At 42.7% G+C, this 16,037-nt stretch overlaps 1 protein-coding gene across 17 annotated transcripts in view; it reads left to right on the top strand.

Moving 5' to 3' along the window:
* PCBP3 (poly(rC) binding protein 3) overlaps window positions 1-16,037 on the top strand; it is a 264,296-nt gene that overhangs the window by 65,445 nt on the left and 182,814 nt on the right. For 4 of the 17 annotated variants that reach the window (XM_032276695.1, XM_032276693.1, XM_032276694.1 and 1 more), the window contains exon 1: window positions 12,543-13,118. The exons of 1 other annotated variant lie outside the window; for it this stretch is intronic. The gene's annotated coding sequence lies outside the window, so the exon portion shown is untranslated. Of the gene's footprint in view, window positions 1-12,472; window positions 13,119-16,037 lie in introns of those variants that run through there. 12 more of the 17 variants (XM_032276701.1, XM_032276697.1, XM_032276700.1 and 9 more) reach the window with 7 other exon arrangements.

Genomic DNA, 16,037 nt, shown 5'->3' with positions numbered 1-16,037 from the left:
GTCTTCTGTTTAAATCTTTAATCTATCTGGAGTTAATTTTTATATAAGGTGTAAGGAAGGGGTCCAGTTTCAGCTTTCTGCACATGGCTAGCCAGTTATCCCAACACTATTTATTTAACAGGGAATCCTTCCCCATTGCTTGTTTTTGTCAGGTTTGTCAAAGATCAGATGGTTTTAGATATGTGACGTTACTTCCGAGGCCTGTGTTCTGTTCCATTGGTCTATATCTCTGTTTTGGCCAGTGCCATGTACAGTATTAATTTAAATAGTGCCATGTACAATATTAATTTAAATAATTAACAATTGGAAGGAACCCAAATGCCCAGTAATAAAGGATTTAGTAAGTCAGTTATTGTGCTTCACAACACAATGAGATATTAGACAGCAATTAGTGTTTATAGGAATAATCCATTACATGAAAAAAATGTACCCAGTTACTGGCACCTAAGTCATTAATGTATGTAAAAATGGCCTACGTGACATAAAATGTAAGTGGATATATGTGTGGATGTGTATTTGTGTGTATAGAGGTACAACCAAAGGCTTATAATATTTGTCTCTGAGAGCTGAGATTACTGCTATTTGTTTTCACACATTTCTGAATTTTCTAAGTTTTCCTAAATGAATATATATCACTTTTATACCTGTAGGAGAAATAATATATTTTTTCATTGTTCAAGAAGAATTATATGAATATTAACCCGATCTTTGAAATGTAGAAATATTTTTCTAAGCATAAAGCAATCTAGATAATCTTAAATCGTAGAGATTTTCAGACAGATTTCTTTGACTATTAATAAATATTATTAAAGGCTAAAAACAAGCTGTTATAAATATTTTCTACAAATATTACAGACACAGATTTACTACATTATCTTAGAGAACATATATGTGATCTCATTTTTGTTTTAAAAATCTATATAGGTAAATGTAATAATGAGAAAGTACTAGAAGAAAACATACTCTACTTCTATTACCGCTTCTACCTGCGAAGTGGAGGTGCTTTTACATATATTTTTTGCACTCTTCTGTTCTTTCCAGCTTTCCGCACCGGGAGCTGGCATGTGTTCCACAACCAGGGGATGCGCAGGCATCCTAGGCTCTCAGCACATGGCCTGCCATCTGCGGCCTGCGGGCCGGCTGTTGAGGGAGGCTCTGGGGCAGGGCTCTGCAGAGCTAATTGTCCATCAGGGATTGGTGATCATAGGGACAGTTGTCTAGAGAGTCTAGCAGATATATTCTAGGCAACTTAATTACCCTGGTGAGAGGCCAGACTTCCCATGTCCAGTTCTGATAATGAGAGTGACCCATTCAGAAAATAGGAAAGTAAAAATAGCGAATTTTTAAATTTTAATAAGTTCATGTAGTAACTGACATTGAAACAAAAATTGTTTTATAAATCCTTACAAGTTGATCGTGAATAACGCCCATCAGTGTAATTTTAAAAGATTGAAACATGGGTATATGTATCTGTATTCACACATACCTGAAGTATGCTCTATCTTAAATAGGAAAGTGAAATAAGAAATACACACTGTGGGCAGATGCTGGATGTCTAAATGGAGGAAACTTGTGAGCGAGTGTCTGGAAGGAGGGAAGGGGCTGCTGTCCCAGGCCAGGCAGCACAGCCAGCGCAACACGCAGGTTGGATGCCAGGCCAGGGTCGGGCTCAGGGTCTGTGGGATCTGCATTCTCTGGCCTTGTCAGTCATGACATGGCCACACCACTTTTGAGGTGGAGGAGCAAAGATGTTCACCTGCTGTTTGCTTCCTTCTCCTTTCTGCTGAGACCATCACTGAGAGTGGTAATAATTTATAATACAAATGGTGATTCCACTGGTGGATTCTGTGACAGGAATTAAGTTGACTCGTCTTCCTTGCCCATCCTCCTTCATTGTAAGCTGTTTTAAACTCTGGTTCACACCACATCCTGCTTCTGGTTGGCACTGTAAAACTCTTAATTCACTGTCCCACAGGGGGCGAGATAATGAGATACTCTGTCCCCCAGATCTGGAGAAATTCAGAGTCAAGGCTGTCCCCTCCTGAAGTCAGATCCTTGCTGTGGCCTATTTAGGTTTTAGTTAAAAACATAGCATTTGCTCATCTTTCTTTCTTGAGATCTGTTGAAGTTTGAGCTCTTGTTAACACATTTAGCAAAAATGGAACCTATGAGCAAATTCCTAGGAGCTGTACTTCCAGGGGTGTCCAGCTGTGATCCCCCCACCCCAGTGTTACCCTGAGTCATAATAATGCAGTCTTTGGAAGTGGGGGGCTAAAATACTCACAGGGTAGTGCATGGCGGCTGCCTGCACTCCCCGCTGGTTTCTCTCTCTGCTTGCTCATCCTCTCCCAACGGGGCAGCCCCAGAAGCCAGCACTGCATGCTGGAAGGAGTCCCAGCCCTGCCCCTGCCGAGTGAGGTGGGGACAGCTGGGAGTCTCACTGCCTTCATGGTGGCAGGCCAGGCTGCTCTGTAACAGGAACATTAAAACTCTGATGTGAGGTGTTAGCGGTGTCATTGTAAGTGTGAGAATGAGAAGCGGCGTCAGACGTGTAGATGTATGGGCAGCGATGGGAAGCAGCAAGGGTGGGGGCCTCAGTGGGATCTGAAAGAGACCCCAGCTGGAGTGGCACTCCGTCTGCTGTTGTTTTCAGGCTGTTGGACCATGAGGCTGCTCTGGTCTGAGAAAGTGGGTGACAGGAAGACAAGAAGCCCTCTCTGTAAGGGAGACATTGACTCTCGGAGATGCTGTCATTGGGATACTCCAGTATTCCATGAACTTCCTCTGTACCTTAAATGATAAAAATTACAGAAAATAGCTCAAATAAGCTGTTTCAAGCCACAAGTATGGCTGTTTGTATCATGGCTGAATCTGCAGGTGTAATATTTTGCTTGTTTTGCCTTATTACTTACTGGCTGTGTTTCTAAAATATCTTTCCAATGAAGAGATTCTGTCATGGCTATGTAGTTTCCCTGCAATGCTAGGGTATGTTTGCAAACCAGTGGCAATGCCAGAGCCTGGGCCCTGAGCTGTGGCGCATGGCCTGGGGTGGTCTGTGGCAGCTTCCACCTGGTGCCCGCGCTTGAGAAGCGCCCTGAACTCTGAGCAGGTGACCTCTGATCAGTCAGGTTCTGATGGTGGCTTTTTTCTGATTAGCTGAACCACAAGTATCCTGTGGTAGGTACAGGGTTTTCCCTTTCCCTCATCCAATAAATATTATTTCATTCTGTGATTTTTAGAAAAGGAAGAGTGCCCATAGATGTGGACACACAGATGCCCTGGGCCTCACAGCAGGCGTGTCCTTAACGCCCCCGTTTTCCTTCAGGCCCTGCCACTTAGGGAGAAGACTGTGGGGGCAGTGCCTGCCTGTCCTCTCTCTGTCAAGCCTCTGCTGGGGGCCTGCCTCCACAGTGCTCTTCCTGGTCTTGGAGCGGCATGGACACACAGACAAGATTCTTACCACCACGGGGTTTATTTCTAGTGGGCGGGGATGGGGCCCACAACCAAAGAAGGTGACTTACAAACACAGCAGGCACATGCTAGACAGAGAGCAGGGAGGCTGAGCAGGGGTGGCTGAGGGGCTGCCTGGAGGGTGGGCAAGGGAGGCCTTTCTGAGGAGGAGATGGTGGAACTAGCTGGCAGGAGGGAGCAGGCATGTGCCTAGGCAGGAGGCGTGGATGGGGCAAAGACCTGACGGAGGAAAGGAAAGGAAGGGGTGGTTGGGTGAGGCACCAGGTGCAGGAGATGAGGTCAGGGGAGCAGACCCCCCCCCAGGAGGTCAGGTGACACCCTCAGGTGTCAGCCATGGCCCTAGGCCCCACTGCAGAGGCTCACCCTGGCTGTGGGGAAGGCACAGGGGCACAGGTTTGGTACAGAGGCCACAGGGGCCCAGGCAGTGTGGTTAGGGCTCCTGAGATGTGGTGCATGCTGAGGCCACCAATGGGACTGGAGGGAGGACTCAGACGACTCCGAGGGGCCTGAGCAACTCAGGCAGGATGACGTGGGGAGGGTCAGGGCAGGGTGGGAGGGGTTAAGGGTTTGGTCTTGGACTTCAAGTAATAGATGTCCAAGTGGCTTGGCCAGGTAGGCGGTGGATATGGGAGCTCATGGGAGAGAGCAGGGTGAAGGAAATTAATTTAGGAGATTATCAGTAGAGAAAGAGCGCATGACTATGGACTGGGTGGGCTCACCTAGGGGAGCGTTGGCAGCGTCCTGACCCGTCCTGCTCCATGCCCGAACCCCTGCTTTCCCTTGATAGTGGGTTGCAGGCCCATGATCCAGCCAGGCCTGTCCATCTGACACTGTGTCACAGACAGTGCTGACCTTGCCTGATGTTTGTGTTTCCCTCTTGGAGGCCTGCCTGTGTTTCTGGTGTCTTCCGCCACGGCATTCAGGATGTGGAGGACAGCGGCCCGTGTGTTGCTCCCGCGGCTGGTCTGGCTGGTCTGGAAAGCATGCTTTCTACTTTCCCAGCCAGCTCATCTTTTTATGTACTTATTCAACATCTGTATATTTTCTTTGAAGTACCTGATCAAATATTTTGCTCTCTAAAAAACTGTGTTGCCTGTTTTCTTATTGAGCTTTGAGAATTTTTTCTGTATATATTCTGGATACAGTCTTTTATGGGGTATGTGTTTTGCAAATACTTTTCATTTTTATAACAGTGATTTGAAGATCAAAAGTTTTAAAATTTGATAACATCCAACATCAGTTTTTAATTTTGTAGCTCATGCCTTTTGTATCATGTTTAAGAATTCTTTGTGAAATTGAAGGTCTTTATTTTCTTACTCATTCTTCTACAAGTTTATAGTTTGACTATTACATTTAAGTCTATGATCCATTTTGAATTAATTCTATATTGGATGCAAAGATAATGTCAAGGTTCTTATTTTCCTTGTTTTTTTTAAAATATAATGTCCAGTTGTTCTAGCACCATTTCTTGAAAAGATTATGTTTTCCTCATTAAATTGCATCAGAAACTTTATCAAAATCACTTGTTCATGTGTGCGTGTTTTAAGGATATCTGGGATTTGTTTTAATCCTGTGTGCTAATACATGTCATGTATTAGCAGAAATACTGTCATGGAGGAAGAAAATCTATGTACTTACAGCTCACTGGAAACAGGAGCACCACTCCCAGGCAGGGCCATGCAGGAAGTACAAGGTAGGTCAAGAGGCAGAGAGGGAGCAAGGGGACAACATGGGCAGGGAAAGCCTCACTGTGGTCTCCATGGGAGGAATGGCTGAGGCAGGGGAGCAGGCTTAGGAATGGCAGTTTGAATCATTTCAGCAGGCCCTTGGGTGTAGAGTCTGTCCCTAGTTGTCCTTGTGGTGATTGAGGCAGGTGGAGAATGGTCCCACGTGAGAGGAGGTGGTTGGGGTGTGAGCTCTGGATTTGTATTTGAAATGTGCACTCTAGGGTGGATTGTTTACTATTTCTAGGAATTGGCTAACTCTGGGAGGGCACTCCCTCCAGGGTCAGCAAGGCACCATGGATGTCAAAGCATCAGATACAGAAAAGGAAAAACATGGTTAATGCTGTGTGCAGACTGTTTCTGGACTCTATCCTGGTCCATGGGTCAATTTATTTATCTTTATAACTAGCTTTATAATAAATCTTGAAATCAGGCATCATAAGGCTTCCCATTTTGTTTTTCAAAGTTCTTTGGCTGGTTTATTTACTCGGTATGTTCGTACAAATTTGAGAATTCGCTTAGATGAATTCAGATTTGGTTGGGATTGTAGTGAATTGATAGATCAACTTGTGGAGGTTGATATCTTGTTAAAGGAACTGTTTGGAGGGGACAGTCTAACTTTGTTCCTGAATTGAGGGGTAAGCATTCAGTTTTTATCCTTGTGTATACTGTTAGCTGTATATTTCAACTGGAGGTCCTTTATCAAGTTCAGAAAGAGTCCTTATATATCCAGGTTGCTGAGGATTTTTATCATGAGTTAATACTGAATTTTGTCTTCTCTATATCTATTGAGATGATCTTATGGTATTCCTTTTTTGTTTATATGGTGAATTACATTGATTGCTTTAGAAAACAATAGTAAGCCAATTGCATTTCTGGGTTAAAACCCACTTTGTCTGCATGAATTTATTTTATATTGTTGGATTTTTGTATGCTAAAATTTGAGAATTTTGTCATCTATATTTCTGAGAAATATTGATGTATTTTCTTGTAGTGTCTTTTTCTGGTTTTGTATTATGTTAATGCTTGCCTTATAGAATGAATTGGAAAGTATTCTCTCATCTTCAATTTTCTAGGTGAGTTAGTAAGAAATTGATACTATTTCTTCCTTGAATATTTTATAGAATTCACCTGTGAAGTCATCTGGGTCAGCTCTTTTCTTTGTGGGAAGGTTTTATCTTGCATGTAGTTTCTTCGGTATACATATAGGGTTATTTAATTCTCCTTGAGTGAGTTTCGATGGTTTGATTCTTTTTTTTTTTTTTTTTTTTTTTTTGAGATGGAGTTTTGCTCTTCTTGCCCAGGCTGGAGTGCAGTGGTGCGATATTGGCTCACCACAACCTCTGCCTCCAGGAGTTAAGCAATTTTCCTGCCTCAGCTTCCCGAGAAGCTGGGATTGCAGGCATGCACCACCACACCTGGCTAATTTTTTTGTATTTTTAGTAGAGATAGGGTTTCTCCATGTTGGACAGGCTGGTCTCAAACTCCTGACCTCAGGTGATCCGCCCGCCTTAGCCTCCCAAAGTGCTGGGATTACAGGTGTGAGCCATTGCGCCTGGCCGGTGGTTTGATTCTAGTAAGAACTTGCTCCATCTAAGTTGGCAAATTTACTGACATGTAGTAGTTCATAGCATCCAATTATTATATTTATGTATTTATTGAGGTGACATTCACTTAACATGCAATTAGTCATTTTAAGTATACAATTTGGTGGCATTTGGTGCATTCAGAATGTTGTACAACCACCACCCAATTTCAAACTTTTTCAAAACTTTTTTGTTACCACGGAGGAATACTTCATATCCATTTAGTAATCACTCCTCATTTCCCCCTTTCCTTATGCCCTGGAAACCACTAATCTGCTTTTTGTCTCTATAGACTTGCCTGCTCTAGATATTTCCTCTGAAGAAATAATGCAGTATATAACCTTTCACGTCTAGCTTCTTTCACTTAGCCTAGTTTGGAGGTTCATCTGTAGCACGTGTTGTACTTCATTCCTTTTGATGTCTGCAGCAAATTCCATTGTATGGCTGTACCAAAAAGTTTTTACCCATTCATTTGTTGATAGACATTTGGGTTGTTTCCCCATGTTGGCTATTGTGAATAGCACTGTTATAAACAAGTATCTGCTTAAATCTGTATTTTTAATTCTTTTGGGTCTGTACCTAGTAGGGGAGTTGTCATATGGTGATTCTATGTTTTCTTTTTTTTTTTTTGAGGAACTGCCAGACTGTTTTCCACAGTAGGAGCACCGTTTTTCATTTCCACCAGCGATGTATGATGTTGCCTATTTCTCCAGGTCCTCATCAACATTTCCATTAGACTTTTTTGATTATAGCCATTCTGGTGTGAAGTAGTATCACATTGTGGTTTGACCTAATTGTCTGTATAATATCTTCTGTATCTGTATAATGTTCTATTTCTCATTCTTGATATTGGTAACTTGGGCCTTCTCCCCCTTTTTGTTGGTCAGTGCAGCTAGATGTTTATCAATAGTATTTATCTTGTTAAAGAACCAACTTTCGGTTTTATTTTCTGTATTTTTTACTTCTCTTTATGTATTTTTAGAGACAGGCTTGCTCTGTAACCTTAAACTCCTTGGCTCAAGTGATCTTCCTACCTCTTCCTCTTGAGTAGCTAGGTGTACAGGCATGTTTCACCATCTACAATGCCTGGCTAATATAAAAAAAATTTTTTTTTGTAGAGAGTAGGTCTTGCTGTGTTGCCCAGGCTGGTCTCAAACTCCTGGCTTCAAGTGATGTTCCCACTTTAGTCTCCTGAAGTAAGTATTTTTAAAATTGCTTTTCAGCTTATAGATTTCTAGTCTTTATTTCCTTTCTTCTGCTTACTTTGCTCTGTTTTAATAAGCTTAAGTAATTGATCTGAGACCCTTTATTCCCCTAATATAATCATTTAGTGCTATAAATTTCCCTCTTGATACTGCTTTAACTGCCTCCCACATATTTTGATGCAGAGAGTCTTCATTTTTATTCAGGTCAAATGATATGTAGTGTTTTCATTTTTATTCAGATTATTCAGGTCAAAATACTTTCTAATTTCCATTGTGTTTTTTCTTTGACCTATATATATATATGTTATTTAGACATGTGCTATTTATTTTCCAAGTATTTGGAAGATTTCCCAGATACTTTTTTGTTCCTGATTTCTAATTTAATTCCATTGGGGTCAGGAAATATTATTTTTATTCCTTTCAAGTTCTATTGAAACTTAAAAAAAATTTTCAAAATATGACCTTTGAAAATATCTCATGATCATTGAAAAGAAGGTCTATTGTGTTATAATTGTGTGCTCTATAAATGTCAGTTAAATAATGTTGAGTGATAATGTTATTTGAGTCTCCTATATCTCTTACTGATCTTCTGTGTAGGTTTTTACAAAATCAGTTATTGAAAGAAAAGTGTAGAAAGCTCCCATTATAATTGTGGATTTCTCTATTTGATGTGAGGGGGGTGCTTTATATATTTTTAAGCTCTTTATTAGGCGTGTGAACTTTCAGGGTTATTATTTTCTCTTGATAAACTGACCCCTTGATTATTATAAAATGCCCTTATATACTTCTGCTAATACTATGTTCTCTGAAATCTACTTTTTTCTGTTATTAATATAGTCACTCCAGCTTTCTTTTGATTAGAGTTAACATGGCACATTTATTTCCCCTCATTTTTCTTTTAACCTATGCATATGTTTATATTTAAAGTGGGTTTCTTACAAATAGCTTATAGTGTGGTCTTATTTTTTTATCCAGTCTTAAAAAGTGCATTTAGAATGGGATGTTTATACCATTCATATTTAATGTGATTATTGATATGGTTGGGTATAAATCTGCCATTTTGCTATTGGATTTCTATTTTTCCCACTTGTTATTACAGTCCCCCTTTCCTCTTATCCTCCCTTATTTTGGATTGAGTACTTTTCATGATCAATTTATTACCTTTACTAGCTTTGTTGCCCACACAATGGGTGGGTTCAGTTGCTTGGCCACCAATAGTACAATGAGCTCAACCAAGGAGGATTTAACAAGGGAATCTAAAATTGCAACAAGTAAGGAGGACACCAGGGATAATTCTCCAAAGTAGAGCCTTCCTGAATAAAGCTGAAAACACCGTTTTGAGGCTTCTTAGCTGAATCATTGTATGTAGAAGGTAGAGTCAAGGCAGCACAGGCACAGTTGTCAATCATGTATGCACATACCTTACAGGTATACAAGATGGCAAATAAGCTCCTCCCTGGGTGGAGTTTTTAGTATGGTAATGAGGAGAGTTTGCCAAAGTTCATCTCCAATGGAGGCATCTCTGGATCTAACTGGTATTCATTTTGCCAGCACTGGGCTTTCTTCCTGGAACTTTTATTAAACAACAACACAAGATGCAACAGTTACAAGTGGATACTTTTTTATAGTGTATGCCTAAAAACCTGAGGACCCTGGGTTGCAGCTTATTAGCTTTATCTCTGTTTTTAGAGGTTGCTTTAGGATTTGTTGTATATTTCCTTAACCTATCATAGTCATCTGCAAGTTACATTATGCCAGTTCATATATAATGTCAGAACATTACAGAAGTATACTCTCTCTCACTTCTGGCTATTACGTTATGCTCTTATCACCTCACTTGGACATTGTCATAAGCCCCACAACGCATTGCCTTTTTTGTTTTTGCTTTAAATAGTCTATTATCTTTGAAAACAATCTTAAAAAATTAAGAAAAAAAGGCTTTTATATTTTATATATTTTCTGTTTCCATGGTTTTTACAGTTTTTACTTCTTTTTATGGATCCAGATTTCCTTCTGGTATTATTTTACTTTTGTATTTTGTGCTTCTTTTAAGATTATTTGTAGTTCAGGTATGTTGGATTATGAATTATTTTAGCTTTTGTTAGAAAAAGTCTTCATTTTACTTTTATATTTGAAAGTTATTTTACTATGTATTCCAGGTTGATAGCTTCTTCTTTCATTACTTTAGAGATGTAATTCAATTGGCTTCTGGCTTGCACTGTTTCTGAGAGGTTCTCTGTTTACCTTGTCTGTGTGTGTTTCTTTGTACATGGTTTCCTATTTTAAAAAGTTAATTATATGGTGTATGTCTAAGGTACACAATATTATGTTATGAAATACATACAGATAATAAAAAGGTTCCTGTAGTGAAGCAAATGAACGTATCCATCATCTCACATAGGTACCGATTTGTGTTTTCTTTTGTTTTTCTGTGGCAAGAGCAGCAAATGAGTCGATTTTAGCTGCTCTTGCCTTACTGTTTCTTTTTTTCTGGCTGCCTTTACAACCTTTTTTTTTTTTTTTAACATAATTTGATTATGATGTGCCTTGGTTTAATTTCCTTTATTTTTTTCTCCCCTTCTGGTTGGGGATTGTTGACCTTCCTGAATTTACGGATGGGCTTATAATTTTCATCCATTTTGAAAAGTTTTTGTAATTTTTTTTGTCTGTTTTAGGGACAAGGCCTTGTTCTGTCACCCAGGCTGGAGTGCAGTAGTGCAGTCACAGTTCAGAGTAGACTTGAATTCCTGGGCTCAAGTGAGCCTCCAACCTCAGCCTCCTGAATAGCTGGACTATAGGTGTGTGCCACCCGCCATGCCTGGCTGATTTCTAAAAACTTTTTTGTGTAGATGGAGTCTCACTATGTTGTCCAGGCTGATCTCAAACTCCTGGGCTCTCAGAGTGCTGGAATTATAGGCATGACTCCTCTGACCTGCGTTTTGTCATTATTTTTTAAAATAGATTTTTGTCTCGTCCCATCCTCCACTTCTGGGTCTCCAGTTACACATATATTTTTGTCTTTGGGGAGTAGAGGTTCTTTCTCTATGTTTTATTTTAGATAGTTTCTGTATGCACAGATTATTCTATCTGTACATTGACTCATCTTTTCTTTTGTGGTCTATTGTGGTGTTAATCCCAGTCAGCATAATTTTTAAAGTCTCAGATGTATTTTTCGTCTGTGCATGCTTGATTTGTGTCTTTTAAAAATATGTTTCTTGTTTCTCCTTTGTATTTTATGCTTCCCTGTATCATCTTCTACATATGCAATGTATTTATAATAGCTGTTTTATATCTGTCTATCATCTATCAATCAATCGATCGAAATGGAGTCTCACTCTGTCGCCCAGGCTGGAGTACAGTGGCATGATCTCAGCTCACTGCAACCTCCTCCTCCCAGGTTCAAGCTATTCTCCTGCTTCAGCCTCCCAAGTAGCTGGGATTACAGGCACACACCACCATGCCTGGTTAATTTTTGTATTTTTAGTAGAGACAGGGTTTCACCATGTTGCTCAGGCTGGTCTCGAACTCCTGACCTTAAGTGATTTGCCTGCTTCTGCCTCCTAAAGTGTATAACGGTTGTTTTAATGTCTTTGTGTACTAATGATCTCGCTGTGTAATTTTTGGGTTTGTATCTTATTGATCAACTAATCTTATAATGAGATACATTTTTGTGCTTCTTTGCATGCCTAGTCTTGGATGGATGAGACATTGTAAACTTTGTATTGTTGGACTCTGTATTCTTTTAAAATATTTTGAACTATGTTTTGGAATGCATTCAAGTTACTTGGAAAGTTAGAGACTTTGGTGGCTTGTTGTAGAGCTGTGTTAAGCATTGCCTAGTGTAGTACTGCAGCTTAGTCTGCTGCCGACGTGGTCCTGTTACTGAGGCAGTGCCCTTCAGTGATCAGCCTAGTGTCCCCTGTACTTCAAGGCTTCTGTAGTCTAGTTGTTGGGAGTATGAACTCTTTTCAGATCTGTGTGAACTGTAGCTATTTTCTGTCCTTTTTCTTTTCATTGGTTCTTCCCCTGGCCTCCAGTAGTTCACTTATTCACCTGTGCCCATCCATGTCCAGGCGAAGACTCAAGGGAACCCATCACAGACCTCTGAAATGTTTGTCTGTGCAGGGCATTCCTTTCTGGTACTCTGCCCTCTAATTCTAGCTGTGGGGCCCTGAGTACAGTGCATCCTGATGAGACAGTGCTGCAGCCCCAGCCCACAGATGTCCAGAGATGTCAGCTGTAGGTCTCCTCTCTCCTCTCTGCCTTTGCCTCCCTGAATTCTCAACTCTGTCTCCAACTCCTCTGGCTTTACCTGGGTTCCCCCTTCCTGTGCTGTGGCCTGCGCACTCTCCCCAGGCTGTAGGCTGTAGCAATCGTAGGATGCATCGCATCTGTTTTCCTCCTCTGCGGATTGTTGTGCTGTGCTGCCTGCTGCTCCAGGTCTGATTTTCATGTCTTTTGTCTGATTTTTTAAGTGTGGTGGGAGAATCACCCTAGTTGTACTCTTTCTCTGTCACAGCTGCCATGGTCCTTTGTCCAGGCTTTCTTATGTTTCTTTAGTCTTTGGGCATCACTGGACAGAGACTGTCTGTCTGTCTGTGGGAGTCTCTGTGTGGTGTTTACCTGCCAATTCAGTCTGCACAGGGAGACCCCTTGGCCTGTGGTCCAGGTAAAGGCCCTTCAGGGTGGAGCTGAGACTGTGGGTGTCCTGAGCTGTCCTGTCCTGTGTACCTTCCCTGTGTTTTTACCTTGTCCCACAGATTAAGAGGGATTTGAGAATCAGCTGTGCCCCAGACTTCAATCAGGCTGAGGACTATGGGTCAAGGTTCAGGGGAGCCTGAGGCTCTGTCTATCAGCATCTTATATGTTCCAGACTCAGTTTAGAAATGAATCACTTTTTGGAATTCTTTTTCTGGGAAACTACCTTTGACCTTCCCAACGACTGATTTATGGGCATGTGTTTTTAATAGATGACTTTGATTTGATAAAGTTTTGTATCTAAGGTGATAGAGGATTGTGATTTCTGTCTGTCTTTGGAAAGCCTATGTCCAGTTTTAATTGTTTTTTTTTTTTTTTCCGTTGAACTGTTTACAGGACTGTCTACGAGAGAGAAGCTTCTCACATGGTTCCGTGTAAGTAGTGCTTCTTATGATGCTGTCACAGGTTATATTTTTAGACTAAGTGACTCTTTCTGTGTCAGCAGAGTTTAAAGTCTTACACTCATGGGAAGCTATGTCTCTGCTGACCCCCTGGATCCTGGTTTCATGCTTTGTGAGGAACCTGCCTCCGTTCACACTACTGCCAAGAGCGTGTAGTGTGAGTGACATGCGTTTTGCCTTCTTGCTTCTGTAGAACCAAGATCTTTAAAGAGACAGTTTCCTCCTTCTCCGATAACCTTTCTCCACAGTTAACCTGACCACACAGACCAGCAGGAGCTGGGGGCCGCCTGTTGGTGACCTTGGTGCCTACTGTACGCCTTTGTTCCTGTGCCGACAGTGCCTGCCACCCGCTAGTGCCTGTGTGTGTGGAGGCTGTGATGGCCCCACAGTACCTGCAGCCACAGGGTGTGTGGGTGACATCTGTGGAAAGGACCTTGCGCTGGCCAGCACACAGTGGCACACGCCTGTCTCAGACACCACACTGTGGTCCCGATTCTAGTTCTGTCAAACTACCTTGAGATGACTCCTTTTAAAATTATCCTTAAGATGTCTTTCTTTTTCTAAAGCTTATAAACATTGTTTTCAAAACATTTTCAGCAGGAAACTTGGTATATTTTTTGCAGTTTTGCATGAAAAACAAATGTCGTCATGATGGCTGCTAATGCTGATGAAGTAGTACCAGCCATCGTGATTTCATCACTTCCACAAACTCGCTCCCTTCATCCTCCCAGTGCCACTCTGAGATAGGGATTGGTATTCCCTAAGGCTTGGTGAGGTGAATTGACTCACTCAGGTTATCTTGATGCCAGTGGTGGGGCTGGGATTTGAGCCAAGCCTTCCAACCTTACAACAGCAGAACAAGAAGAGCTGCCTTGTTGATGGGATGTTGGTTGGAACTCTCAGTGTGTCCTGACTTCCTGGTGGGCTTGATGGTGGCCCTGGGCTACTGTGAGGTACTGAGCACAGTGCTTCCTGATGAGACAGTGTTGCAAGCCTGCCCGCTGACTTCCAGAGATGTCAACTGCAGCAGGACAGTGCCCTGGTCAGAGAGATGGCATGGGGGGTTGGGGTCTGTGCATGTAGGTGCTTGGGCTTGTGGGTGATTGGAATCTGGACTAGTATTGTAAGAGGAGAGTTCTTACTAACAAATTACTCGAACAGAGACTTTGTTTTTTCCTTCATTCATTCAGCCGATGTTTACTGTGTGCCCGTGATGTACCAGGCACACTGCCAGAATCCTGACATTGGCCGGGGGGATAGAAAACATCAGTCTAGTCAGTGAGTCCATCCTATGGCGTGTCAGGGGGTGACAGTGGCTGTGGAGAAAACAGGGAAGGGCAGGGTATGAGAGTACTGGTGCTGTGTGAATAGGCTTCAGGTCGGCCCTGAGACATGGGGCATCTGCGCAAGCCTTGCTGGAGGTGCAGGTGTGAGCCTCTTGGTGCAGGAGGTGAGGAGCTACAGAGCCAAGGGGGGTTGGAGCAGAAGCTCGGGTCTGACGTGCCTGGCATAGAATGGTAAGGAGGCTGCGGGGTAGGAGGTGAGAGTGCAGCTGGGGCACATCAGGGGCCTCACAGGTCATCCCGAGGCCGCTCTCAGTCCACGTGGCATCGAGCAGAGTGGATGTGGGAGTAGGGAGCCAGCCAGCCAGTCTCTCAGTGCTAAGTTATTGTTGTGGCTTCAACTAAAGCTGCTGTAATACCTGCTTCTTAGAGGAATCCAAATCCCTATTGCCTTGGGGCCAACTTTGTAATCTTACAATCTGGATCTAATTTTCACCAAAGTCTCAAGGGAAGAGCCTCTGGGACTCAGACAGATAAACAACACCCGTTATGTGCTGTTCCCATTTTCTCTTCGACTTTGGTGTTGTCCAGATTCTTCATCTGAGCCTAACGGTAGGCTCTTCAGACCCAGCCTACAGTTCTGGAAATAAACCAGTGTGCTGGGGTGGGCGCGAGCCTGGGCTGGTTACTCACCTTGCACAAGCCGTACCCAGCAGCCAGGCTGAGAGGCAGAGGTGCGGGGCAGGAGGAGCCTTCACCTGCCAGCACTTGGGTTCTAGAGGTTGCAGCAGGCAGATTCTGGAAATTCCCTGAGGCCTTTTATCAGTAAAGACAGGGAACTTTTATGGGCACCTGTGGCATCTTCTGCTGATGGCAAGGGAGGTACTGTGAGCACTGAGCTGTCTGGAACAGAAGGGCTCTCCTCTTGCGGGCTGTGTCGAGTGAGTCCTGCAGCTTCCTCCTGGGGGGATTCTGGGGTGCTGTGATGAACCCGAGCGGAGCCCATCTGAGTGGATGTTTCCCAGGGGAGCCAGTGGTGTTGGAAGCACTTGGTTTTTCCATTCCCACATCTCGGAGAACTTTTCCCACTTCCTGAGAGAGAGAGATGGATGCAGTCCTCCGTAGAGAAGCACAGGCGGGCCTTCCCTGGGCTGTGTGGTCATGCAGACCTCTGAGGTCTCACTTTATTTTGCAGGTAAGGTACCATCTCCCATTGCTGGTTAGTGCCAGAGCCCACTCCTAGCCCCTGCAGCAAGATCAGGAAAAAAGAAATAGTAATGAACACTTTGTTGAAGATTTTTATTTACTTTGAGGTCTTTTTCTCTTGTAATACTGAATTGGTTATTTGCTTCTTAGAGTTTTTCTTTTTTAATTACCTTAAGATAACAACTTCCATTATAGAACTGAAAAACATGAAAAAGAATTTAAAAATTCATCTATACTTAGCCCATACTTAGCCCTAGTGCAGACAGCAGCTGAAGGGCATCAAGGGACTGTCCCCACCCCTTCCTGTCTGTGGCCCTCTGGGTATTCCCCCACCTTCATCTGCCCACTCTTCCTGTCCATGGCCCTCTGGGTGCCCCCCATCTTCATCAGCCCACCCCTTCCT

The sequence above is a fragment of the Sapajus apella genome, unplaced genomic scaffold (assembly GCF_009761245.1).
Source record: "Sapajus apella isolate SASKATOON/1434 unplaced genomic scaffold, GSC_monkey_1.0 scaffold8, whole genome shotgun sequence".
In the NCBI taxonomy this organism is placed as follows: Eukaryota; Metazoa; Chordata; class Mammalia; order Primates; family Cebidae; genus Sapajus; species Sapajus apella.
This window is presented reverse-complemented; position numbering and strand designations above follow the sequence as displayed.